Source organism: Bufo gargarizans, chromosome 6 (assembly GCF_014858855.1).
Source record: "Bufo gargarizans isolate SCDJY-AF-19 chromosome 6, ASM1485885v1, whole genome shotgun sequence".
Classification (NCBI taxonomy): Eukaryota; Metazoa; Chordata; class Amphibia; order Anura; family Bufonidae; genus Bufo; species Bufo gargarizans.
In genome coordinates this window covers 13,026,548-13,053,531 of record NC_058085.1, presented here as the reverse complement: position 1 = coordinate 13,053,531, position 26,984 = coordinate 13,026,548, and the positions used below count along the sequence as shown (strand labels likewise).

Sequence of the window (26,984 nt, the reverse complement as noted above, 5' to 3'; positions counted from 1 at the left end):
TAGCGGGTGTGTGTGAAGTTACTCTGAATGACCCTATGTGCACCTTCAATATTATATACCCTTTTTGGGATAGATTTCAAAGAGCTCTGATATAGCAGGAACCACTAAATTATGAAATTGCTAAATTGGGAATTGTATTTCAACCCAGAACAAGAAATGTGCTTGAACGGACACTAAATAACTCGCCCAGCTACAGCACTAGGGACAGATTTAGCTGGATATAAATTTGAGGCCTAGTATTTAGGCGCTGGGTGACCGGTATGGATTTAGTGACAGAATTAGACTGGGATATGGCCAAAAAATGAACAGACTATTGCTGGTTAAATGCACTTGGTGTGACAGCTTCACCCTGATGTAGGCTTTAGCCAAAAAACAACCACACCATTGAGGGTTAAATGCACTTGGTGACAGGCGCAGCTTGCCCCTGATTTTGTATATGGCCAAAAAATGAACAGACTATTGCTGGTTAAATGCACTTGGTGTGACAGCTTCACCCTGATGTAGGCTTTAGCCAAAAAACAACCACACCATTGAGGGTTAAATGCACTTGGTGACAGGCGCAGCTTGCCCCTGATTTTGTATATGGCCAAAAAATGAACAGACTATTGCTGGTTAAATGCACTTGGTGTGACAGCTTCACCCTGATGTAGGCTTTAGCCAAAAAACAACCACACCATTGAGGGTTAAATGCACTTGGTGACAGGCGCAGCTTGCCCCTGATTTTGTATATGGCCAAAAAATGAACAGACTATTGCTGGTTAAATGCACTTGGTGTGACAGCTTCACCCTGATGTAGGCTTTAGCCAAAAAACAACCACACCATTGAGGGTTAAATGCACTTGGTCGCAGCTTGTGCTGGCGCACCACAAGACACAAAATGGCCGCCGATCACCCCAGAAAAATGAGACTGACAAACGGTCTGTGCAGCCTAAAAACAGTGAGCAATTGAGGATCAGCAGCTCAATGATCCACAGCTGCAGATCGATCAGTTAATCAAGTCCTTTGGAGGAGTTAATCTGCCTAATCTCGCCCTACTGTCGCAGCCGCAACCTCTCCCTACGCTAATCAGAGCAGAGTGACGGGCGGCGCTATGTGACTCCAGCTTAAATAGAGGCTGGGTCACATGGTGCTCTGGCCAATCACAGCCATGCCAATAGTAGGCATGGCTGTGATGGCCTCTTGGGGCAAGTAGTATGACGCTTGTTGATTGGCTGCTTTGCAGCCTTTCAAAAAGCGCCAAGAAAGCGTCACAAAAGCGCGAAGAAAGCGACGAACACCGAACCCGAACCCGGACTTTTACGAAAATGTCCGGGTTCGGGTCCGTGTCACGGACACCCCAAAATTCGGTACGAACCCGAACTATACAGTTCGAGTTCGCTCATCCCTAATTAACACTTCAACCACACTAATAAAAAGCACTGGTGACATCGGGCACCCCTGTCTCACACCACTCTTAACGTTCACCTTTCTACTTAGCCAACCATTCACCATAAATTCACTCGATACATTCCTATAAAGGCTCCTCACACCATCCACAAACTTACTTGGAAAACCCATCCTCTCTAACACAGCAAACATAAAAAGATGTGCCACTCTGTCAAAAGCTTTTTCGAAATCAATAGCTAATAACATACATCTCTGTCTTCTACTCATACAATCCCCAATCAGATCACGCAACAAAACTAAATTCTCAATCATACACCTCCCTGGCACAGCACACACCTGGTCCTCATTCACAACCTCATCAATCACATCACGCATCCTAGTAGCCAACAATTTACTAAAAATCTTGTAATCTACATTCAAAAGACTAATCGGTCTCCAATTCTCTAATCTGTTCTTGTCCCCCTTTTTAAAGATCAGAACCACTACACCTTCTTTCATCGAGTCACATATCACTCCATTCGCCCACATATACCTACATACTTCCACAAAGTCGCATGCTATCCAATCCCACACTCTCTCATACAACTCAATCGGGATCCCATCCTTACCAGGTGTTTTATTCTTCTTGCAACTCCAAACAATCTTTTTGACTTCCTCTACAGAAATATCCTCACACAGAAACTTTTAACTTTCCACATTCAATCTCCCCTCCAACACACTCAACACTTCTCTCATTAATCCTTTATCAAACCACTTTTCCGCAAACAGATTCCCATAAAAATCTTCAACTACCCTAATCACATTCTTACCACTGACACACTCACCCAAACTATTGACTACTTCAAGCATCTCTTCTCTTTTGCCACATACTTTTTTGAAAAAGAACCTAGAACATCTTTCATTCTTCTCAATCATCTCCACTTTTGATCTAAAAATTATCTCTTTACCCTTTCTCTCCATGAACAACCTTCTCTCCTTTCTTACTTCATCCAACAGACACTTCACATCCACCCCCATAGCATTCAACTTCCATAACCACTCCAACCTCTTATTTAGCTCGCTATATTCACTCCTCAATCTTCTCGCTCTCTTACGTCCCCATTTCTTGAAAAAAAGCTTAATCCTGGATTTAACCCACTCCCACCAAAGTAACACACTCTCAAATTCATCCTTTCTCAATCTCCACCTTTCATACTGACACTTGAAAACTCTCATTATTCTTTCATCCTCCAACAAAACTGTATTTAGCTTCCATACACCCTTACCATACGTAATTTCTTCATCCCCTTCCAAACAAACGAACAAACACATGTGATCAGAAAAAAGGACATCATATTGTGACATTTTCTTACAAACTAGGTTTTTGGAAAGAAAGACAAAATCAATTCTGGAAAAAATATCTCCTTTGTCTGCTTTGAAAGTGGCTTGCCTAAAATCAAAGCAGAGTCGTGAAATGAAAAATCAACAATCATCTTATGTAACTTGTTCCCAGTCACATCCATTTTATCCCTCTCTGTGGAACAATAAAAATCCCCCAACAAAAAAGTCGGCATTCTGCCTACAAAAAAAAGGTTTAATTTGTCCAGTAGCTCTGAACGTTCTTTCTTTCCAGTAGGACAATACACATTTATGACCCTGAAATGCCACCCCTTGTAGTTAACTAAAGCCATAATACACCGTCCCACCTCCACCACAGTGACACTTTCAAAAGAAAAATCCCTACGTCCCAATAAAATTCCGACACCATCGTTTCTGTTTGTGCATGAGCCTGACCACACCGAATCGCCGTATGGCCACTCCTCAGCACAGACAGATTCCTCAATACCGCATTCTTGCAGGCATGCAATATCTGGGTTCAATTTTTTTACGAAATCAAAAATTGCAGTTCTTCTAGTCCTTGTTTTAAGCAATCTAACATTTAAAGATAGGACCTGTACTTCAACTTTTCGACTCATTATAGAAGTTCACGTGCATAATCCCCAAAAACCCCATTATTTCCTCAGCCAACCCCGCTGGGAGGTTGACCGCCCAAGCAAAAGTTTCTGGAGTCTGCCTCATTTAGGAAAGAAGAATTGTCCGAGATACAGGATTCCGGATACACCTCCTGTCTTATTGGACTTTGTTCCTCCCCGCTGAATTGTGGCAGCAACAAACGGGGTTTCTTGACTGCCGAAACCAGGACTTCCTCCGCCGGTCTTGTGGGGCCTGATGCAAAGTCACTGGTAGATGCAAAATCACCCTGGTCAGCTTTCCCTTCTTCTTGCACCTCCTCCATCTCATCCCATCTAAAATCTGGGGATCTATCTAGAGACGGATCTGTCTCCCCTTCTCCACGAAGATCTGGGTTATTCCCAAAAAGTTGCGGAAAGACTTCCTCTACTTGGGAAATGTCCATCCCTTCACTTTCACGACTTACAAGAGGAGTCAACCGCTGAGCATTTTCAACTTCTTGCACACTGGTCTGTGACTGTACTGCACTCTGAGGTGCTTGGTCTGGAACTTCAGATGGCTGAACCGAGGTTTGAAGTGGTATCGTTGTAACTTGAGGCGAGAGGATTGGAGTCTGAATCGGTGGCTGGGCTGAAGACTGGGATGGCCCTGCAGCCTTTTCCCTGGTCACATCCGCATAGGATCTGGTTGATCTTTCAGCTCTATACCCACGAGCCGGGCAATTCCTAAATGTATGTCCTTCCTTTTCGCAAAGGTTGCAGACAATAGTATTTTCACAGTCTTTTGCAATATGCCCACTTTTGTGACATTTCGGGCAGTCTCTCATTATTTGGTCACAGGATTCCTGTACATGGCCGTACATCCTGCATTTCCGACAATAAGACGGTGCATCTTGAAAAAAGATGAGGCCTCTATCCTTACCAATAGAGAAGCTTTGGGGTGGATGGCTCATTCCTCCCGGTCCTCGCGGGTCAGGGCGAAAACGAACAAAATATTTACGTTTACCGGTCCATAGACCGTGGCTGCCCATTACTTTATGTGAGTACACAACCTTCTCACAAAATTTTGACAAAAACAAAAAAATATCGTCCGTGTCCACATACGGGTTAAACATAAACACAACAATATGTACAACCCTGTTATAAAGTACAGTGAAGGTTAATCCGTCTAGATCTGGATTGTTCTTGTTGGCTTCCAAAAATAAAAATAAATTATGACAGTCAGCAATTGAAGTCAAGACCAGTGTACGCCGTCCTCCAATTCTGTCTTGCAGACATAATATATCTGATACATTCACATGCAAGGTTTTCAGCAGTACCTCTTTGACGAGATATTCGTCGGAAAACTTTTCTTTCTAGTCCTCAGCCACATGGATTGCGAAAGCATTTCTGACCCGGAACTCTCCAGCCGCAGCGTAGTCGACTTTAACGCCCATTCCTCGTCCTCCGATCGACTCCGTCTTCCGATCGCCTCCTCGAACCTCAGCCTTGGCTACGTCCGGATCATGCCTTGATCGTAGCCAAAAGGCCGAGAAGCGATAACCAGAAAAGGGTTCGCCCTACAGGCCGATGGTCCTCAATGCAGAACACTTGTGAAGGCGATAGGCTACAGGCCCCAGCTGCAGAGACAGTCCGGGAGGCTTCTTTCTCTCACAAACCAGGGAAAACGTGCGTCCTACGCTCTGAAATCAACAGCATGCTGCACTTCGTGTTTTTCGGATCTGCATAGCTCCACCCACCACTTTTGGTCACGCCTTTTCTTCACACGAAATTCCTGGTGCCAAAGCGCGCCAAGCAGAATGACCGATAAGAAGTCAATGGAGAGTAGTGAGAGAGAAAAAAAAATAAAAAATACAAAAGGTATCTATGCATTGTTGATTGTGATGTCACGGCCCCATTGTTGAGTGTTCCGTCAGAGCCCTTGTGATGTCATCCAGTGACCTGACCTTACTTGACCTCTGACCTGACAGGCCTCTTGTGACACGTGCAGTGTTCCGTCCATTGGCAAGACAAGCCAGGTCCAGCTGTTGCTGATACATAGGAAGTGCTGGACTACTTTTTAACCTACCAAGTCATCCAGTTTAAAAGATCCACAAGAGGGAGACACAGGCAAACAAACTTTACTTATTTAATAAAGCACTAGGAAAACAAAATTGGTTACATCAAGCAAACTTGCTACAAAAGGGTCAATTCTAAGGAACAACTCAGCAGACTGCCCAGGTGTGCACAACAGACCCAAATCAAAAGAGAGGTGCACGGAGTGGAGGTCCAAAAACTACATTCAGGTGATATCCAAACAATTCATTCAGGTGATAAGCCAATTAACACAACATTTAAGCCATCAATCTTAATTGGATTTGGACTGTGAGGAGAGGTGACTGGCTGGCTGGGTTGCTTGGTGCTGGAACAAACCCACACACAGGTGATGCAATTAGGAGATTGACAGGCTAGATGCAGCAGCAGCACCAGGGATGCAGAAAGCAGCACAGCAAAAACCTCACAGAGGAAGGAGAAGCTGAAGTGCAGGACTGCTGAGGCAGGGCACAGCAACTTTCCACTTGCTTGCTGGAAGGATCCTTGACATCCATCACTCAATTTCATTCTGTTTTTTGATACCAGATTAGAAGGGGTGCACCGGTCCTGGAGGTACTGCAATACCAGGTCAATGCGTGGAGTGGACAGAGCAAGCTCTTTTTCCATCTCCCTGTTCGAAAAATCCATTTACTATATGGTCCCCAGATAGGGGACGTATCAGATATTAAACTGATAAGAACAGATTTTTTTTTAAAGTTAATATTTACCCTTCGAGGGGTAAAAATCGTTTATTAAAACCACAACAACATTACATCACATAAATATTATAAAACCATTTGTACATGTAACTCATTAAAAAGCAGGTTTTATAAAATCATATGACTGACCCCCATTCCCTTAAATACCACTTGTGGCACATAAAAGGAGTTATTTTTTTGTCAAATAAATAATAATTATACATTTCATCTAAAATCATCTTTAAAACATTTTCTTCAGGAATAACTTCATTCTTAAAACATAAAATGTTTCGGGCCGACCATAGAGCTACTTTGACGCAGTTCGTAATCTTCCATGCCATAGTCCTTTTTATTCTTGAAGGGCACTCCAGACACCCATAAAAGACACCGTCCATAGATAACGCTTTGAGTCCTGTGATCTTCTTCATCAAGGGGAACATTTTTCTCCATATTTTTTGTGTAAAATAACAGTACCAAAATAGATGGTAAACGTCCTCCTCCTCTCTGCATGCTCCCCTAGGACACTCCGCGGTGCTTGTCAAACCTCTTCGGTGCTGGAATGCCCGGCATGGAAGACACTCATGTACGCAGCTCCAGGCCAGGTCCTTCTGCGCGTTAAAAAGATAATTTTCATTAATATTTCTCCAGGTCTGCTTGCATTTACTTTCATTAAAATTCTTAATGGGGGTCATCAATTTATTATCATTAATGTCCTTTAAAATCATTCTACTGTTTTTTTAAATCTCCACCCTCTTTTGGTCTAATTTAAAAGTATTCGTTATTTTCTCTAAAATCTTATAAGAAGCTGGTAAATTAAAAGAGTAGGGAGAGTTTAAAACCGTCTTAAACCACCCAAACTTCCTCATAAAATACCCAGTATTGTAACGAATAAAAAACGACCAATAATTGTCTTTAAAAAGGGCATTAAAACAGTAACTAAAATACTTAATTAAAAGGAACGCTTTAATATCTGTAAAATCTTTTCCACCTTTATTTTTCGGAAGCATTACCGTATCTCGTCGTAACTTGTCCATCCTGGAACCCCAGAAGAAATTAAAACAGGCTTTGTTAATTTTTTTAAAAATACGGTCCGATGGAGGGAACACCATGCTAAGATATAATAAAATAGGTAAAACTATCATTTTGATAATTAAAACCTTTCCCTCCATCGTCAGCTTCCTTAGATTCCACATGCATAATTTCTTATTTACCTTCTCTGTAACCGCATCCCAATTCCTGAGGCCGTCATTAGACTCGCTGAAGGTGACTCCGAAAATCTTTATAGACTCAGACTCAGGGATGTTAATGTCATTTAAAATCATATCTCCGACATTTAAAATATTACTCTTGTTAAAATTTATTTTAAAGCCAGAGGCGCAGCAAAAGTATTCCACTCGTTTGGTTGCTTTTTGTATTGCAAGGGTGTCCCTGCAAATTACGGCTACATCATCCATGTACCCCACTACTTTAGCCTCTAGTCCCCCTCCGCCTGGCAGGGGGACTTCGCGTATCTGTTTCTCGTTTCGTAGCATAATTAAAAGAGGCTCCAAGGCACAAATAAAAAGTAGTGGGGACAAGGGACACCCCTGCTTCACACCAGATTTTAAAATAACATCCTGAGTCTTAAAACCATTGACTAAAATCTTACTTGTACATTGGTTATAAAATGCTCTCAAAGATTGTATGAACCCTTCTGGTATACCCATTTTCTTTAAAACTTTAAAAAGGTAAAAATACGATACGCGGTCAAAAGCCTTCTCAAAGTCTAAAGATAAAATGGCAACCTTCCCGTTCCTTTCGTTCGTATGGTTAATAACGTCTTTTAAAAGGTTAATATTGTCCCAGATGCTTCTCCCGGGCACCCCGCAGACCTGGTTTTGATGGATTATTTTATGTATGATTTTTTTTAGTCTGTTTGCACATAGCTTTGCCATTATTTTGTAATCGCAGCAAAGCAATGTGATGGGTCTCCAGTTTTTAATATCAGTTTTGTCACCCTTTTTATATAAAAGGGAGACCTCACCTTTTTTCCAGGATCCCGGGAGAGCCTTGGACCTAAAAACTTCTTTTAAAAGAGAAAATAAATCATCTTTTAAAATGCCATAAAATGTAATATAAAACTCAGTGGGTATACCGTCAGGGCCAGGCACCTTCTCCTTCCTAAAACTTTTAACTGTTTCTAAAACTTCTTGTTCGGTGATATCCTGTAACAAAAATCTTTGAGAGTCAGAATCTAAAACATTCTCAATCCCCTTCAGCGAGTCTTTCATAAAATGTTTATCAATTTTCTTTTCATTAAATAACTCAGTATAAAACTCATGGACTTTCTTTAAAATACCATTAATATTTTTCTCCCCCCCCCCCAAGCTCCTCCATCTGGGCACGTTTTTCTTGTATTTTTAAAAAAAAGTACCTGGAGCAGGTCTCGTTCTCCTCAATGTGTTTTATTTTTGAACGAAACATGATCTCCTTACTCTTCTGCTCCAGGCACTGAGAAATCTCTTTTTTAGTGTCAGAGATTTCTTTTTTCATATCAATGCCCAGATCGCGGAGCTTGTATTGTGTCTGCAGGAGGGTATTTAGGTCGTTGTAAAATTTCTTCTTCTCTTGGGCCTTAAGTTTCCCCTTGTTAATAAAAACAGGTATTAATTTTCATTTTCATTTGTTCCCACCATTCAGTTATGGGCCTTCTGGGGTTCCTTACCCGCCTGCAGTACTTATAAAAGACAATCAAATCTGATAAAATTCTAGGGTCTTTTAAAAGGGAGACATTCAATTTCTATGTTTTTTTCTTTTTGTGATTGCCACCAAGCTGCACCTTAAAAGATAAAAGCTTATGGTCTGAAAAAATATTAGTTAAAAGCTTACAATTAAGAGGCAGCACTTGATAAGAGCAGAAGATAAAATCAATTCTGGATTTGCAAGTAGCGTTACCCCAGGTAACACCAGCCTCTTCAGATAAAAGACTATTACATTTTTTAAAAACGTCAGTGAGCTTGAAATCTATGATGATATTTTTGAGCAGAGAGGAGGATCTGTCACAGTTCCTGCTCACTGCGCTAGAGAGCCGGTGTTCACCTCTTAAAATACAATTAAAATCTCCTGCTAAAATCAATGGCTCGGAATCACTAATAAAAAGGGGTAAAATCTCTAACATTTCGTCTCTTTCCTTTTTATTAGTAAAACCATAAAAATTTAAAAACTGCCATCTAAAACATCAATAAAAGCTTTAACCAATAAAATCCTCCCCGGTAAAATCTCATTAATATGGTCTATTAAAACATTTCCCTTAAATAAAATGGCTACACCCCCGACTTATTTTTATTTGACCCGGACCAGACGGATGGTCCGAGTTTCCAGTCTTTTTTATATTTTTGGTAGTTTTGAGTGTGGGGGATGCAGCGCTCCTGTAAAAAGAACACCGAAGCTGATAAAATTGATAAATAATTAAAAAGTGCAATTCTTCTAGCTTGGGAATGCACGCTTCTGGTGCATTCCTTAAAAAGGGAGTTTATTATCTTACCTCGGCACAGCTTCAGACAGCATCAGCAGGGCCGGAGTACTCGCATCCGCTCTCCTCGCCACCAAGCACCCCAGATGTTACCGTGGCCAGTGTATCGACAGAAGAGGAGCTACCATCCCTTCGCAGACCCCCCTCTCCCGTCAGCACACCTTCCAGAGTCCACTGCCACTCGGGGCTCAGCAACTCTAGCCCAGGTCTCGGAGCCACGGCGTCCTCCCTCTCCCTTTCCAGGGCTGAGGTCTCATCAAACACTGTCTCGGGCACAGTGTGAACTGTGCCCTCCGTGTCACCACTCAGGTGGGTGGAGGGACCCGGCTGGCTACCTCCGGGATCCGCCTCTGGTCCCCCAGAAGGCATAGCCCTTACTTTTTTTGGACGCCACGGCTCCACCTGGATCCTCTGGGGTGTGCCCAGGGACCGAGTGCGGGCCAGGCGGATCAGCTTCATCCGATCCGCCCCTAGCCTCCATTTCAGGAGGGGGCTTACTCGTCGGCTGATCACTGGACTTTCTCTTATTCCGCTTCTCCCTCGGTATACCTGATTGGGGGGGTCCGCTTGTAGTATCCATGCGCTCGGGCTCCTCTCCTTGGGGCTGTGGCTCGGCTTGATCCTTCTCTTCTGGCTCCGCTCGTTCCTTCCGTTCCTCCGGCTGCCTCCGCTGCCCTGGCTGTGCCTTGGACTTATTAAAAGGACAATCATGAGAGAGATGCCCGGTTTTGGTACAAGAATAGCATTTTTTCCCTATGGAGCACTCTCTGGTGTCGTGCTGAGTGCTACCACAGTTCTTACATGTGCTTGTGCATCCCTCCGTGTAATGTCCGTATTTTTTACAATACCTGCAGAATGGTGGCATACGGGAAAAAAACATGTCTCCTACTATGTCTCCCACCTTAAAACGTGCTGGGGGGAGAATGAAGCCTCCAGGAAAATTGGGATCGCGGTTACAGATGACTTTAAAACACCATTTTGACGTCCAGATCCCGGCAGAATTTAAAACCTTCCTCACTGCAATAATTTTTTTAAAATAGGTGGATAAAAATGTAGTAATAACGTTAAGATCTGCAAAGGGAGAATACATTTTTATAACAACAGTGAGGAATTCATCTATTTCATGCTCATATATCTTAAGGCCCCGTATTCTATCATCATTTATATGCAGTGGAATCTTAGCTAAAAAGCTTTTAAAGATACCGTTTTGACTAAAAGTAACATCATATACACGTCGTCTTGGGTAGTCCTGTATGGCTAAGATCTCATGCTTCTGTACACTAAACACGCCATACAGGACTTTCTCTACAAGATATTTAAGATCATAAACATCCTTTTTGCTCTCTGTTACATATAGTCTTACGGTATCCTTAATTTTCGCATAATCCAGGATCTGGTGCTCATCGTCGTCATCTTCTTGTCTGGTCACATTTTCTCTCAATTCCTCTGTGCGACCACGGGACTCGTCTTTTCTGGCTTCCTCTTTCCTCCGGGCTCCATCATCTTTAGAATTTTCCTTTGCCGCTTCTCCTTTCTTTCCGCTCTTCTTTTTCTTCTCCTTTGTAATGAATCCATCTCCTCCTCCTCCGGTCTCTCCTCCTCCGACTTCTCCTCCTCCGACTTCTCCTCCTCCATCGACCCCGTCTCCTCCTCCGCCTCCTCCCGGGTCGTCTGCCATAGATGGTACTAGGCGCTTTGTCTCTAGGGACAAAAGATACAAATGCTCCTCTGCAAATCCTGGGACTTACAGAGGTTCGGTGGATTGCAGCTCGACGTCCCCGGGACTAAGCCTCTCTCCCAATAGCAGCAGGGGGGTGAAGTCTAGGCTATAAACCAAAGACGATCCCCCCAGGCCGAGAGAGAGGGTACCCGAGTCCTACCTTCCGACGACAGACCAAGTGCAGCACCGAAGATTTTATTTTTATTTTTTTTCATCAGTCTATTGCACTTCGCAATATTTCACTTACTAGTGACTATGCGACTTAAATAAACATCATCTGAGTTATTTTCTTTATGAAATTAAGATTTAAACATACAGATTCCAATCATTAAAGTTCCAAATTTCAAACGCCTTGTCATCACCCAATTTCTTTTTATCAAATAGATACACTGTATGGAGACGTGACAAAAATAACCTTACTGCATCCATAGGCGTGAGTACCACATTTCTGAACGCCAGCAAATTTCTTACATCCCAAATTACCTCCTTCAAAACAGAACATGTAATCCAGTACACTCTGACATTATCTTTTGCAGAGAAATCCCTGCCAATTAACACATTGTCATAACAGAAATTGTCACAATTAAACAGAAACAAAAGCAGCCTATTTAAGATCTGAAACACTTGTTTGACATAATTACATTCCCAAAATAAATGGTATATATCCTCAACCTTATTACAGCCTTCCCTAGGGCAAATCTCGGACGATCCAATACCTCTTCTGTTTAGGAGCGCTCTCGTGGGTAGACAATTATGCAGGGTCAGCCAAGATACATCACGTTGCCTGTTTGAAAGGCCCTGAATTCTGAATAACCTAAAGACACAGGCCGCCTGTATCCTACTCAAAGCCCAAGGTACATACAGCTCTTCCCCCTTCCTGATATGTTCCATTATTTTCTTCTTCTCAGGTGTTGCAAACTGACCCAGATTAAACCGCTCATAAAAGTTCTTCAATATCACATAGAAGGAAGGTAAATTAAAAGACATTGGTCTTCTCATATCCCCATCACACCAACCCCACTTCCTTAACAACCATCCAGCGAGGTATCTTATCATTCCCGTTGTTCTATTCCTGGCTTTAACTGTCTTGAAAATTAATAAAAAATAGTGCAACCCTAAAAACACTTCTATATTTGGAAAATCATATCCACCTAAACATTTTTTGCTCATTACCACTGTTCTCTTCATCTTCTCTGTCTTTGAACTCCAAAAAAACACAAAAAGTTTCCTAGTCATCCTCTTTACCCATAGCTTCCCAGGAGGGAATACCACTGTGGTATATAACAGTAGGGGCAATATAACAGACTTTATTACCAGAATCTTCCCGGCCAAGGACAACTTCCTTAAATTCCAAAAGGCTAGTTTTTTCTCGATTTTTGTCTGAACCTGACTCAAACTTTTCTCTCCTTTCAGGTTTTTCTCAAAGGTCACTCCTAGTACTTCAATATCCTCTTTTTTATCTACCTTATCCACTTCAAATTGTATTTGTTTCCCAAAGTTACTAAGTTGGCACTTACTCCAGTTAACGCTCATTCCAGAAATTGCACAATATATTTTTAGATGCAAATTTGCCCTATCCAAATCAGCTTTAGAACTGCACAGGAAGACTACATCATCCATGTAGCTCATAGATTTTACCTGAGTACCGCCACTACCAGGGATAACACAGCCACTGATACACTTGTCTTTCTGGATACTTATCAGCAGTGGTTCAATGACGCATATAAAGAGCAACGGCGATAGCGGGCACCCTTGCCTCACCCCGGATCTCACTTGTATGGGCGGGCTTAGATGTCCATTAACCAAGATCCTACTTTCCACTCCCCTATAAAGGCCTTTGATCACATTTATTACTTTAGCAGGAACTCCCATCTTATTTAAAACTGAAAACATGAAACGGTGAGACACTTTATCAAAGGCTTTTTCTAGGTCGATAGATTCTAAGATTAGGGGGAGATTTATATCCTTGGCATAGAAAATCAAGTCCCTCAACAAGACTAGGTTATCTGAAATCCGACGTCCTGGTACAGAACAAGTCTGATACATGCCCACCATATCCCGAACCACTTGGCTCAGTCTGGATGACACGATTTTAGCTAACAATTTGTAATCCACGTTAAAAACACTTTAAATAAAATTCAACAGGTAACCCATCACTCCCTGGAGTCTTACCCTTGGCCATACAATTTGTCATCCTTTCTATTTCTGCTTCATTAATTGCATCAGACTAAGGTCCTAGGTCACCAGCTGCAATATTACTATCAATAGCCCTGCAATAGTCTTCAGTCTCTTCTTCTGATGCTGCATTGTCCACACCAAACAAGGAACCATAGAAGCTACCTATCTCAGCAATCATCCCCTTTCCAGTAACCTCCCCCTCCGCAGACAATACTGATGATATAAACCCCTTTGCGCCAAAGGTTTTTTTGAAAAAATATCTTGTACATTGCTCATCCTCCTCTAGGTGTTTCACCTTAGCACGATGTACAATACCTTTCCCTTTCTCTGTAAACCTCCTCCTCATTTGTTCTTTGACCTCCTTTAACTCCTCATCAACATCCCAACCTGCTTGTTTAAACTTATAGAGGGTCTCTAGCTTCTTTACCAACACTGCTTCTTCCTCTTTCTTCTGTCTTGCCTTTCTTACTCCCTCTCTCCTAAAAAAACCGGCTATCTCCATTTTTGTCCAATCCCACCATGCAAGCAAATCCTTAAAACACTTCTGCCTCTGAACACAACCCTTAAACACCTTCTCAAGCCTTTTAAGTGTATCTTCATTCTCCAAAAGCATCACATTGAGTTTCCAAACACCCCTCCCAAAAGCTACTGATTCTGCAAAGTCAAGTTTTACAACAACCATTTTATGATCTGTAAAGCTAACTCTCTGGTTTTCACACTTTACTATCTTTACACCTTCAGAGATCAATACAAAATCAATCCTAGATTTTACTTTGCCACTATCTGCTAGGTAAGTATACAGGGAGTGCAGAATTATTAGGCAAGTTGTATTTTTGAGGATTAATTTTATTATTGAACAACAACCATGTTCTCAATGAACCCAAAAAACTCATTAATATAAAAGCTGAATATTTTTGGAAGTAGTTTTTAGTTTGTTTTTAGTTTTAGCTATTTTAGGGGGATATCTGTGTGTGCAGGTGACTATTACTGTGCATAATTATTAGGCAACTTAACAAAAAACAAATATATACCCATTTCAATTATTTATTTTTACCAGTGAAACCAATATAACATCTCAACATTCACAAATATACATTTCTGACATTCAAAAACAAAACAAAAACAAATCAGTGACCAATATAGCCACCTTTCTTTGCAAGGATACTCAAAAGCCTGCCATCCATGGATTCTGTCAGTGTTTTGATCTGTTCACTATCAACATTGCGTGCAGCAGCAACCACAGCCTCCCAGACACTGTTCAGAGAGGTGTACTGTTTTCCCTCCTTGTAAATCTCACATTTGATGATGGACCACAGGTTCTCAATGGGGTTCAGATCAGGTGAACAAGGAGGCCATATCATTAGATTTTCTTCTTTTATACCCTTTCTTGCCAGCCACGCTGTGGAGTACTTGGACGCGTGTGATGGAGCATTGTCCTGCATGAAAATCATGTTTTTCTTGAAGGATGCAGACTTCTTCCTGTACCACTGCTTGAAGAAGGTGTCTTCCAGAAACTGGCAGTAGGACTGGGAGTTGAGCTTGACTCCATCCTCAACCCGAAAAGGCCCCACAAGCTCATCTTTAATGATACCAGCCCAAACCAGTACTCCACCTCCACCTTGCTGGCGTCTGAGTCAGACTGGAGCTCTCTGCCCTTTACCAATCCAGCCACGGGCCCATCCATCTGGCCCATCAAGACTCACTCTCATTCCATCAGTCCATAAAACCTTAGAAAAATCAGTCTTGAGATATTTCTTGGCCCAGTCTTGACGTTTCAGCTTGTGTGTCTTGTTCAGTGGTAGGTCGTCTTTCAGCCTTTCTTACCTTGGCCATGTCTCTGAGTATTGCACACCTTGTGCTTTTGGGCACTCCAGTGATGTTGCAGCTCTGAAATATGGCCAAACTGGTGGCAAGTGGCATCTTGGCAGCTGCACGCTTGACTTTTCTCAGTTCATGGGCAGTTATTTTGCGCCTTGGTTTTTCCACACGCTTCTTGCGACCCTGTTGACTATTTTGAATGAAACGCTTGATTGTTCGATGATCACGCTTCAGAAGCTTTGCAATTTTAAGAGTGCTGCATCCCTCTGCAAGATATCTCACTATTTTTGACTTTTCTGAGCCTGTCAAGTCCTTCTTTTGACCCATTTTGCCAAAGGAAAGGAAGTTGCCTAATAATTATGCACACCTGATATAGGGTGTTGATGTCATTAGACCACACCCCTTCTCATTACAGAGATGCACATCACCTAATATGCTTAATTGGTAGTAGGCTTTCGAGCCTATACAGCTTGGAGTAAGACAACATGCATAAAGAGGATGATGTGGTCAAAATACTCACTTGCCTAATAATTCTGCACTCCCTGTATTTCTCATCACCCTCCACCTTTTCTCCAGCATCCTGGTACATCACATCCTTTACCTACTGATTTAGGAGGCAAGAAGACATGTCCAGCTTTACTTCAGCATCAGTTGCTCTGTCTGCCACAGATCTAATTGAATTAAAATCCCCTGCAAGCACGGTAACCAGTCTACCTGGCATTTGCAACTTAAGAGTTTCAAAAAAATGTATTCTACTTTGTTTTTCTGCAGGGGCATAAACACAAAAAATCCTACTTCTGGAACCCAGATAATCTATTTCTAAACAAACCAGCCGGCCAGGAACTATTACTCTAAAATAGCAATATTGTGGCACAGGATTTTAGAGTAATATGCCTACTCCCTCATTCCTATTCCCACAGCTTACAGACCAAAAGGACTTCCCCAAATTCCATTCTTCCTCATCTGGAGCGACCTTTATTGCACATTCCTGGAGGCAAATTATATCAGCATCCACATCTCTCAGATAGTCAAAAACAGCAGCTCTTCTGTACTCCGACCCAATACTACGCACATTTAAGGATGCAACCACAAAACTCATTATGAGTACGATAGAGATTTGTCCAGCCATAACAATCAATGTTGAAATTCCTGTCCTCCTACTCTTCTAAATAACTCTGTACTAACATCAACACTAACATCAGGCGATTCCGGTCCAGAATCCCTGCAGATCAGAAGAGGACCTGGGGAGTCCGGATCCCCAAGGACTCCGGACCACTCACCCCCTGTCTTCAAACGTTTACTTGAAGTTGGGACCACCGCCCCTTCCACCTCTATAAACTCATCATCATCATCACTACTACTAGCTCTATTTTTTTGACCAGGAGTAATTCCATCATCACTACTCACTCCCTGGCATTCCATTTCCTCTCCTTCTCCAATCACAGGGTTTGGGCAGTCAGGTCCTAACACAGGCTCCACTATGAGACGATCACCAAACACAGTCTCTATCACTGAGGGAGACTCCCTAGCAGGAACCACAACCACCTCCTTCTTACTGCTACCACTCCCCTTTGCAGATGAGGTTCCCGCCCCTTTCTCAATCTTCTTCACCTGCACCCTCTGACTCTTGGGTTTGTGCCCTACAACCTTCCACTCTTCACCTGTTTTAACACTCCCCTCCCCCACACTAGAGACTTCTGGAACACTGCTCTGTTTCTCAGTTTGCCCACCAAAGCTTCTCCCTCCAGCCACATCTGCATAAGTAGTTTGCTTATCATTCCACATTGGACATCTTTTGGCAAGGTGCTTACTATCTCCACACAAGTCACACACTCTTATTTCTTCACAATCAATCCTCTTGTGACCAGTTTTCCCACAATTCCTGCACACCTCCCCCTTCTCAGGGCAATCATCCTGCACATGACCAAACACATTACATTTCCTGCAAAACTTCATTTGGCCTTCATAATAACAGAAACCCCTCTCCCCACCAATTGAAAAAACAGATGGAATACATTTAAAGCCTTCCTTTGCACTCCCAGCAATTTTGAATTTACACAAAAACTTCCTTTTCCCATTCAAATAACCGTGCTTATTCCTCAGCCGGCCCATAAATCTTACTTCCTCACAATAGTTCAAAAGAAAAGCTGTAACAGTATTGTCAGATACTTTCGGGTTGTACATGTGTACAATTACCACTTTGGAACCTTGCTGAAATAATGGCACCAACACAATCTTCTCCATCACAGCAGATTTCTTCTCCTCCTTAAGCTGATTCAGCTCCACAAACATTCTTTGGCAGTTTCTCGAGGAAACAAACATAATATCATAAATTCCTTGCTTAGGGAAATCTTGCAGAGCCAATACCTCATCTACCTTCAGGCTTGTCAGCTTCAGCACATCCATGACGATCTGGTCCACTCCAATGGCCTTCCTGTCCTCCTCCCTCCAGACATGAAGCCGGATACTGTCCTCGACACCTCGAGACACCATTTTCAAAGCAGATAATCCGCAGGCGATAAACCCACAATCACTCCCGAAACACCCAGGGTCCCCCACAAGGAGGACCCTAGCTAACTCCTTCCAGCAAGACCAAACCGAATCACCAGTCTGATCTTAGCCAAAAGGCCGAGAAGCGATAACCAGAAAAGGGTTCGCCCTACAGGCCGATGGTCCTCAATGCAGAACACTCGTGAAGGCGATAGGCAACAGGCCCCAGCTGCAGAGACAGTCCGGGAGGCTTCTTTCTCTCACAAACCAGGGAAAACGTGCGTCCTACGCTCTGAAATCAACAGCATGCTGCACTTCGTGTTTTTCGGATCTGCATAGCTCCACCCACCGCTTTTGGTCACGCCTTTTCTTCACACGAAATTCCTGGTGCCAAAGCGCGCCAAGCAGAATGACCGATAAGAAGTCAATGGAGAGTAGTGAGAGAGAAAAAAATATATATAAAAAAGGTATCTATGCATTGTTGATTGTGATGTCACGGCCCCATTGTTGAGTGTTCCGTCAGAGCCCTTGTGATGTCATCCAGTGACCTGACCTTACTTGACCTCTGACCTGACAGGCCTCTTGTGACACGTGCAGTGTTCCGTCCATTGGCAAGACAAGCCAGGTCCAGCTATTGCTGATACATAGGAAGTGCTGGACTACTTTTTAACCTACCAAGTCATCCAGTTTAAAAGATCCACAAGAGGGAGACACAGGCAAACAAACTTTACTTATTTAATAAAGCACTAGGAAAACATAATTGGTTACATCAAGCAAACTTGCTACAAAATGGTCAATTCTAAGGAACAACTCAGCAGACTGCCCAGGTGTGCACAACAGGCCCAAATCAATCCCAAGGTGCACGGAGTGGAGGTCCAAACACTTCATTCAGGTGATATCCAAACACTTCATTCATTCAGGTGATAAGCCAATTAACACAACAATTAAGCCATCAATCTTAATTGGATTTGGACTGTGAGGAGAGGTGACTGAATGGCTGGCTGGGTTGCTTGGTGCTGGAACAAACCCACACACAGCTGATGCAATTAGGAGATTGACAGGCTAGAGGCAGCAGCAGCAGCACCAGGGTATGCAGAAAGCAGCACAGCAAAAACCTCACAGAGGAAGGAGAAGCTGAAGTGCAGGACTGCTGAGGCAGGGCACAGCAACTTTCCACTTGCTTGCTGGAAGGATCCTTGACATCCATCACTCAATTTCATTCTGTTTTTTGATACCAGATTAGAAGGGGTGCACCGATCCTGGAGGTACTGCAATACCAGGTCAATGCGTGGAGTGGACAGAGCAAGCTCTTTTTCCATCTCCCTGTTCGAAAAATCCATTTAATATATGGTCCCCAGATAGGGGACGTATCAGATATTAAACTGATAAGAACAGATTTTTGATTGAAACGTCTTTATTACAATCAGTCGTCATACATACATACTTTGGTACTGTGACGCAGCACAGCACTCAATAAATTACAAGTATTCGTCTTTACGAGCATGGCATTGTTATATAAGGACATAGGCTAGCCTACGCTGTACATCGCAATGCATGCTACACTATCACACCTATTCAATCACAATAAACCTTACAATAAGGCATTCAGACAGTGATGTGGGTGGGGAGGTGGGAAGAAGGGGGTAGGGAGGGGGAAATCACGTGCCCGAAGCTTTATTGACATAAAAACACACGGAGGGAGAGGGGGGGGAGGAGAGGGGTTCAGTCCTCTTCTTCTTCGACGTCCTCGGAGATGTTGTAATCCCGCAGCAGGCTATGGATAAGTCTGCGGCAGTCGAGGATGGACATGTTCTCCCTCCTCAGTACGAGCCGGTTCCTGGAGACCCAAATAGCGTCCTTAAAACAGTTCATAAGCCGCCAGGCCTCCTGGATGGCCTCAACCGTATGAATCCCAGGAAATAGTCCATACAGCACCAAATTGCATTGCAGGCTGTTCCTGGGCACCGAGCCTTTGAGTTCATGTTCCAGGGCGTCCAACAGGCGCTGTGCTGTGACCGAATTGGCAGTCCTCCCTGTATGGCCATCCATGACAAATCCTTATGCCCGTTGGTCAACCTGTTTGACGACACATTAGTCCAGTCCGATTCTTTGATTGACTTTGGCCAAGCGTTCTTCCCAAGACTTGAGGGCTGCGCCTTCCTTCCCGAACCAGACTCCAAGGATTTTGATGAAGTTTTGTTTGATGTTGAATGGGAAGGGGGCAGAAGAGGTGAGTTGCCAGTCCCCGAAGAGCATGGCTTCTGAATTGCCGCAGTTGACTTTGGCCCCTGAAGCTTGTCCGAACTCCTCGCAGGTCTGGACGAGTGCAGTCACCGAACGCTGGTCAGCGCAGAAGACGGTCACGTCGTCCATGTACAGCGAGCACTTGACCTCGTAGTGTCCAGGTCCTGGTGCGGTGATCTTCCCATTCTGCCGGATAGCCTCCGCGAAGGATTCTATAACACAAACAAAAAGGAGAGGTGAAAGAGGGCAGCCCTGCCTGACCCCAGAGAGGACAGGGAAGGGGTCAGTCTTCCAACCGTTCACCAGCACCGAGCTGCAAATATCAAGGTACATTAGGTCAACAAAAGAACAGAACCTCCTGCCTAGACCTAGCCTGTGCAACGCCTTGCCCATAAACTCGTGAGAGACCCGGTCGAAAGCCTTCTCCTGGTCCAGGCTAACCAGGGCGGCATGAACACGGCGGTCTTGGATGTAGTGCACCATGTCTCTCACAAGAGCAAGGCTGTCTGCGATCCTGCGGTTTGGAATGCCACAGGTTTGGTCCGGGTGGATGATTCCGCCGATGACGACCTTCAGCCGGTTGGCCAGTACCTTGGCGAGGATCTTGTAGTCCACGTTCAGGAGAGAGATGGAACGCCAGTTTTTATGGTCACATCTCTCCCCCTTCCGCTTATACAGGATCGTGATCATTCCTTCCCTCAAGGATGGGGGCATTGTACCCTCCACCACCATCTCCTCATAGAGTTCCAACAGGTCCGGACAGATCAGGTCCCCCAGCGCTACATAGAGCTCCGCTGGGAGGCCGTCACTGCCCGGGGTCCTGCCGGACCTAAAGGATCTAGCGGCAGAGAGCACCTCCCCCACCGTCAGAGGGTCATCCATGGCCTCCGCACCTGTCGGATCAAGGTGGTTAGTGATACCTGACAGGAATTTATCGGTGGCCTTCCGGTCGGTGTTCTTCAGGGAGTAGAGGTCGCTGTAGAAGTCTGTGACGACTCCCATTACTTCCTCCTTCCCTGAACGCATGTTGCCGTCTTTGTCTCGGAGTTCATTCAGGGGCGTGTGGCCGGCGTGGAGTTTCCTGAAAAAGAACGAGTTACACTTCTCATCCTTGTCCAGGTTTTCCACTTTGGAACGGAAGACGATTCGTCTGGATTCCTCCTCAAAGTGCCTTTTCAGGCTCTTTTTGGTCTTATCCAGGTCCTCTCTCACGTCCCAGCCGCACCGATGAAGATCTTGCAGGGACCGCAACTCACGCTGCAGTCCTCTGAAGGCCTTCTTTTTCTCACACGCCTGATGTTGTTGCTTGGCCTGAAAGAAACAACAAAACTGGACTTTAACATACTCCCACCAGTCACTAGTACATTTAAACAAGCATTTGTTGTTCCGCCAGGCTATGTAGACCTCTCTAAGTTCCGCCAGCACATCTCCCCGACTCAGCAGAGCGCTGTTCAGCTTCCAGGACCCACGGCCCAGGGGAAACCCGGTGCCTAGGGTGCACTGGACCTGAATGGCCCTGTGGTCAGAGAAGAAGCAGGGGACCATAGAGTGCCTACACCGCCTGACTGCCCAAGAGGTAAACACAAAGTCGATCCGAGAACGGAGTAAGCCATCGGGCCGGCACCACGTATAATTAATGGAGCCGTTCCCCATGGATCCCACAACATCCTGCAAGGACGCTTCGGTCACCATGTCGATAAGCAGTTTGGAAGTGACGTCTAGCTTGCTTGAGGTCCCGGAGCTGCGTCCGTCCCCTTCTATCGGGCAGTTGAAATCCCCGGCCATCACTACAGCCCTGGTGGTAGCGAGCTGCGGTCGTAGGGCCTGAAATAACTCCAGTCACTCACCCTTGTCAGGGGAGGCGTACACGTTGATGAGCCTAACCGGCTCTCCCGCCCAGGAGCCGTCTACGACAAGAAGCCTGCCGCAGACGAGCTCCTGGACGGAGTCAAGTGTGAACGCGTTTCCCCTGAGGAGGATGGCAACCCCAGCCGACTTACAGCTGTCGCCACTGGACCAGTAGGAGGGGCCATGGGACCACTGCCTGGCCAGGTGGTTGTAGGACCTAGAGGGGGGCAAAGCACACTCCTGCAACATGTAAACGTCGGCAACCTGAGAAGTAAGGAAGGTTAGTATCGTCTGACGTCTAGACTGATCCCTAATGCTCCTAACATTGATGGAAAAAAGGTTAAAGTTTGCCATCATGTAAGAGAAAGAAAAAGGTTAGCAGAGAACGATACAGCTTAGTTACCACTCCGGTCGTCCGGCGGCTTCTCGGTCTCTTGTCCGCTGTCTGTGGGTTGCCCCTGCAACAGCGCAAAGGTGGCTACGATTTCCTCTAGGGTTATCTGTAGCCGCATCGGGTCGGCGGTTGCCCCGTTGGCCACTATTTCCTCCACGTCAAGGCTACTAGGGGGGTGGAGGGATTGCTGTTCGGGGTCCTCGTTAGTGGCCACCGGTTCTTCCATCTTCAGTTCTGTTTCTTCTTCCTTGTTGGGTGAGGCCACGTCCTCTACCTCGAGCATCTTCTTTTTGGAATAGGGGCTGTCCCTATCCTTTCTTTTCCCTTTCCTCTGGCTGACATCTGGGGAGACAAGAGGGGGAAATTCCTCCATAGAGAGGGCTACAGCAGCTGGAGGAGAGGTTAGTTCTGCTGTAGTGGTGACGACGGGGCGGGTTGGGCTGGGGGCACGGGAGGGTGCCACTGAGGTGATGGGGAGTTGGATGTGGATATCCTCAGTGGTGGTGACGACAGGGCGGGAGGTTGGGCAGGAGGAGGAGGGAACGGGAGCGTGGGCGGGGGGAGATGTCCGCTTACCCTCTTTCTTAGATGGCTTCTCTTTGGGCTGTGTTGCCGCCTAGGCCGGGGCCTGGGGGTGGGGTTTCCGGGCGGCCGGAGCCCTTTGGGCAGTCCTTGTAGACGTGGGAGACCAGCCCGCACAGGTTGCACGCCACCTTCTTTGGACAGTCTTTGGTCTCGTGATCTATGACCCGGCAGATTCGGCAGGGATCCTCCTTGCAGTTCCTCAACTTGTGGCCCTTCTGTCCACATTTCCTGCAGAACTGTGGCATATCCGGGTAGTAGATGAGGCCGTGGGAGTTTCCGAGGGAAAAAGACTGGGGCAGGTGCTGGAGGCCGTCTTCTGCAGTCGCGTCTTTGTTCAGTTTCACGACCGCTGACCACTTTCCGGTCCAGAAGCCGAGTCCGTTCAGGATTTGGGTGGGTTCCCTCACCACTGTGCAGAATCGACTCAGGAAAGTGGTGATGTCTTTGCCGGGGGTGTGTGGATTCCTCATACAAACCGTAATCCTTCTTTCCTCCCTCTGAATGGGGCAATTCCCGACAAAGTGAGAAAATGTGGAGTCCGATGCCGCCGATTTCACCTTCTCCCAATATCTTCTACAGATATTGAACGACGCAAAGGTCACGTAGAAGATCCCGGTCATGAAGGCTTGGATGCTGAGGGTCTCCGGCTTTGAAAATCCCTGGTCCACCAGCATCTTCTGGCAGAAGATTTCCTCGGTCATCTCCGGGGTCTTTCCATCCACCTCCTTCAGCTTCATGGTGACGGTCTGCCGCATCCAGGGCTCCAGTGAAGGGGAGACCTGGCCGGGCTTTTCGCCACCTTTCTGCCGGGTGGAGGCGTCTGGTCCGGCCCCAGAGGGTCCGGGGGCTTGGTGGCTTGGGGCTTCTTGGCTGGTCCTGCAGCATCCTTCTTGGTCTTGGGGGGCTTGGAGGTTGTGGCCATGGCTACTTCCCTCTAGTCCTCTTCCTGTGGTGTCTTCGCAAAGCGTCCCTTTTTGCCACGGGGGGCGGGGCTATGCAGATTCCTTCTTGCTGGGCGGAGCTTCTTCCGGGAGGAGCTTCTTCCGGGGTAGGGCTTCGCCGAGCCTCTTTTCCTCGTCGGGGTTCCCCGAGGTCGGAGTCTTCAGGCCGGAGTCTTCAGTCCTCGTCGTTGGGGTTCCTCGTCGAGTCTTCGTAAAGTCTTCTCCTGAATCGCAGTCGGAGAAGTTCTTCCAGGCGTCGTATTCGGGCTGTCGAGATCCAAGTAAACACTGTCTAACGTCGTACACCAAGACTATTAAGCCACAGGCCAAGAGGAGGTCGGAGACCAGAGCACTCTTGTTCCCTGGGGAATAGCCCTACACCCAATAGCAGCAGTGAGCTGAAGCGGAATTTAATCAACGATGCTCAAAGGCAGAGTGCAGGGGGTACCCACAAGGACCTGGGCCGGCAAGAAAAGGCAGACTGATAAGAACAGATTTTTTTTTGATTGAAACACCTTTATTACAATCAGTCGTCATACATACATACGTTAGTACTGTGTCGCAGCACAGGCCGCGAATCAGTACATAATAAATTACACGTATCCGTCTTTGCGAGCATGGCATTGTTATGTAAAGTACAGGCTACCCTACACTATACATCGTAATGGATGCTACACTAGCATACCTATTCAATCACAAAAACCTCCCAACAAAGCATTTAGACAGTGATGAGGGGAGAGGAAGTGGGAAGGAGGGGGTAGGGAGGGGGAATCACATGCCCAAAGCTTTATTGAGAGGACAAATACAAACGAGGGGAGAGGGGGGAAGGAGAGGGGTTTAGTCCTCTTCTTCTTCGTCAACGTCCGAGATGTTGTAGTCCCGCAACAGACTATGGATAAGTCTGCGGCAGTCCAGGACGGACTTGTTCTCCCTCCTGAGGATGAGCCGGTTCCTAGCAAACCAAATAGCGTCCTTAAAACAGTTCATAAGGCGCCAGGCCTCCTGGATGGCTCCAACAGTATGAATCCCAGGAAATAGTCCGTACAGCACCGAAGTGCATTGCAGGCTGTTCCTGGGCACAGAGTCTTTGAGTTCATGTTCCAGGGCATCCAACAGGCGCTGTGCAAAGGGGCACTCCCAAAACAGGTGATAAGATGTTTCCTCCACGAAAGGGCACCTGGGGCAGTACCTGGTTTTGCACAGATTGTGGGCATGCATGAATGACCGGATGGGCAGTCCGCCCTGAATGGCCATCCATGACAAGTCCTTATGCCCGTTGGTCAACCTGTTTGACGACACATTAGTCCAAACTGTCTCTACGGTGTCGTCCTGGATCCCTGGAATTGACTCCACCACGTCCTTTGCTCTGATGAACTTGTGTGAGCAAGCTCTTTTTCCATCTCCCTGTTCGAAAAATCCATTTAATATATGGTCCCCAGATAGGGGACGTATCAGATATTAAACTGATAAGAACAGATTTTATTTTTCCTTTTTAAAACTATCAGGTTTGATTAACCATTGCAAGAAAACTAGCAGGTTAAACAAATCATCCTCTGGCACTTTTATTTCAAGAATATAGCATCAAAAGCATCACAGTTTCACAAGATCTTTCCATTTCTTAGTTTTCCAGATCCCCTCCGCATCGAATTTTTTCACCTTTTTTAATATCCCACAAATAAACGATATACAACCGACTCAAAAATAGCCTGATACAATCATTTTCCTCCCACACTTCTCTTTTGTACACACACATATTCCTTGCATCCCACAACACTTCTTTCAAAACAGTCATTATCAACCACAAAACTCTACTCTCTTTCTTACCACTCAGACTAATGCCAAACAAAACAAAAGCAAAAGTTAGGTAACTAATCCCCGCCAAGTCTTTTACTAAACCTCCCACCTTCCTTAATACATTTTGGGCAAAGCCACAATTCCAGAAGACATGAATAATGCTTTCCCTACCCCCACACCCCTGTCTTGGACACATATCACTCCTTGCCAAACCACAATTTTTTTGTACTTCTCTCACCGGCAAAGCCCCATGCATACTCAGCCATACCAAGTCTTTCTGCTTATTCAACATCCCATCCGTATCCATACTCAGATGACCGCAGTAAGTTAATTTCTTCTGCTATTTCTTCTTTCTTACATTCACTCAAAACTTTCTTCTTATTACCTAAATCATTCATACTAAACCCACTCAAACCATACTTTTTCACAAAGGTCTCCAATCCCACGTACCAAAGGACACACAAAAGCCACAGGCTGCTTCAGACTCCTTTCACACCAACCCAAACGACACAACAACCATCCTCCAGAATATCTCATCATACATGCTACCTTACCACTCCTTTTTAACAGCCTCAGTATATTCACCATAAAATTAATACGCAAATATAACTCAACATCCGGAAAATTTAGACCACCATTCTCTCTAATTTTCACCACAGTCGTACGCCTCACCCGCTCCATTTTCACCCCCCACAAAAACAAAAACAGCACTCTATTAATTCTCCTCAGATTCACATATGTTGGTGGGAAAACATTCCCAATGTATAACAAAATAGGTAGAATGACACACTTAATGACCAAAATTTTCCCTGTAAAGGATAAGTCACGCAACTTCCAGAAATCCACCTTTCTTACCACTTTCTCTCTCACCTCTTCCCAACTCTCGTGACCATTCATTCTCTCATCAAACTTAACTCCCAACACTTTAATACTATTAACCACTTTCACACTTAAATCCGAAACATCACAACCACCCCCAAAACACTTCACTTCACACTTATCCCAATTCACTCTGAAAGCGGATTCGCCACAAAAAATGTCTGCGTGCAGTTTGGCTCTCTGCAGTTCTGCTTTGTACTCACTCACCACGCATACATCATCCATATATCCAAACACTTTCACACTCTTACCACAACTTCCCGGAACACTCACCCCTCTCATAAACTTATCGTTTCTGATCATAGATAATAATGGTTCAATAGCATAGACAAAGGCAACCGGTGAAAGTGGGCACCCTTGTCTTACACCAGAATTAACTCTGATCCTATTGCTTTCATACCCATTCACCAACACACGACTCCCAATACCCTCATATAAACTTTTCACCGCTCTCACCAACACACTCGGAAATCCCA

General features: G+C 45.1%; 1 non-coding gene and 2 pseudogenes across 1 annotated transcript; all 3 read right to left on the bottom strand.

Annotated features, from left to right (window-relative positions):
- Positions 1 to 5,959: 5,959 nt before the first annotated feature.
- On the bottom strand, positions 5,960 to 6,129 carry LOC122942708 (annotated as a pseudogene).
- A 12,937-nt stretch (positions 6,130 to 19,066) lies between these two features.
- On the bottom strand, positions 19,067 to 19,254 carry LOC122942976. Its single transcript, XR_006390808.1, has one exon. It is a non-coding gene; the product is annotated as a U2 spliceosomal RNA (small nuclear RNA).
- Positions 19,255 to 25,177: 5,923 nt separating this feature from the next.
- LOC122942848 lies at positions 25,178 to 25,337 on the bottom strand (annotated as a pseudogene).
- Between the last annotated feature and the right edge of the window lie 1,647 nt (positions 25,338 to 26,984).